General features: G+C 55.3%; 1 protein-coding gene across 1 annotated transcript in view; it reads left to right on the forward strand.

The window, feature by feature from the left end:
* B2M (beta-2-microglobulin) overlaps positions 1-1,917 on the forward strand; it is a 19,666-nt gene that overhangs the window by 14,367 nt on the left and 3,382 nt on the right. The window lies entirely within an intron of this gene.

Genomic DNA, 1,917 nt, shown 5'->3' on the forward strand with positions numbered 1-1,917 from the left:
GGTGCGTGGAGCGGGGATGGGGCTGGGGGGGATGAGGGTGAGGTTTAACGACCCCACCCGCGAAAGGGGGTGTAACAGTGCAAACACCCGCGTCTTTCAGGGCACAGAAAGCCCCAGCCTGGCTTTTTCAACCGCTCTCGTCGCTCCCTGCCAGCGATGGCGTTCTCCGAACCCATACCCCTCTGAGCGGTCATGGAAAACCAGCGGGACGTGGTCAGTCCAGCTGGAAGCGCGGCCTCGGAGACGTACGGCGGTAGATTTGAAAGCACAGGGGAGCAAAACTAAGGCGAAGCAGCTGTAAATCTCTGTGTCCCGCAAAGCGTGGCAGGCTGCCCTCGTCCCCCCGAATGCCGGGAGCGCCTCGGTTCTGTCAGACCTCACCCACCCCTTACGTATTTGTCTCTGCTAATAAAAGCAGAAGCGCCCTAAAAAAGAGAGATTTGGCTGTTCGACTCAAACCAGCGTGGCCTTTTAGAAACATCACACGGAAGAAACTCGTGGTTCAGCTTCTCACGGGGAAAGTCTGCCGGGCGTTGCTGGTTATGGCAGAATCATCTCCAGGGATTCCCATCCCAACAGGGAGAGCCCGGGTGTCAGTGCGGAGAAAGGATTTGTGTCCTGCAATCAGCTATTCGTGTAATTAATCCTCCCCGAGCCAAGGGGATGGCTCACCTGGGAGAGCCAGACTAGCCTGCGGGTCGGGCTCCGAGGCGGTGACCCCGGACGCCAACTCAGCCGCCAACACAGCAGTTGGCGTTTAGTTCTGCGAGAGCCCTGAGATCCTTGATAAGCCCTGAGATCCTTGATAAGGCTCCAGCAGCAGCTGCATCCCCTTATCTCACAGCAAAAACACTCAACGGCAGCTGCGTGGCCACCGGCACCGCTCACCGGGCAGCCAGCAAACCGAGCAAGAGCTCGGCTCGGAGCTGGTCCAGTTGGATTGATAACGAGTATTTGCGGGTTTTTTCTTTGCTCAGTCCCTACTGATTTGCCTGCTGCCTTTGGGTGGGGGGATGTTCTCTGTGCGTGCTTTATTGATTTAAAGATAGGTTTTTAAATGGGATGTATTAAGATGGCAAGTCTTAATGGGGCTCAGCGTTAGAGGAGCTCCATGGCACTGCTGTTTTCTTCCTGCTAGTAGTGACTTTCCTTTCTCTTTTTCTTTTTTTTTTTTTACTTTTTAATCCTCATGCAGCTAGATGGAGGACAGTATGTCTGCTTCCCAGCCTGAAAGTGACTCTAAAGATAAGCAGTAGATCACCTGTAGGACCACAAGCAGACAAGCTCCTAGGCATATAAAATATCTACGTGCTCTTTAATACTGGTTCATTTCCCTTTTTTAACCTTGGTTTTCTTAAGTGCTGCTATTCAAAGCTGCTGTACTTCTCTAAGCAGTGCCTGTAGTGTTACAGAGCCACCCAGAGGCGTACCTAGCCTAGCTGGGCTACGGTGCTCATAGTTTTTTCTGGAGGAGACACCAGAAAACCTGGCTCTTTGACCTTTGGGTTCTTGTGTTCGATGTCGGGGAGTCCGTGCTGCGCCCGAATGGCAGAGCCAATCCATCCTGCAGCTGCCAGACCAAGACGCTGATGCACAGGCTTCAAAAGAAAGCAAGCCAAGGTTCAGAAAGGAAGGCGGCCGGACTGCGCCAGCGTCGGCTGTTGGCGTTAATACTGGCCCTGGCTGCAAAGTCCTCCACGAGAGGTGGTTTTTTACCCCCCTTTTGGTGAGGAGTAAGAGCCAGGTGAGCACCTGGTAGCCGCTGCTCCACAACCCGCTCCTGGCGGAGGTTCCTGACCGCAGGCATCCAGCCCAAGGCCCGGGGGAGCAGTGGCTGGGGCCCGGTGCTGCCTCGCACCTTTGATGCCTCCATCCCCGAGGCGAAGGCCAAGGGCGGGGCGGGCCCCGGGACGGGGC

Source organism: Aptenodytes forsteri, unplaced genomic scaffold (assembly GCF_000699145.1).
Source record: "Aptenodytes forsteri isolate BGI_AS27 unplaced genomic scaffold, ASM69914v1 Scaffold113, whole genome shotgun sequence".
NCBI classification, from domain to species: Eukaryota; Metazoa; Chordata; class Aves; order Sphenisciformes; family Spheniscidae; genus Aptenodytes; species Aptenodytes forsteri.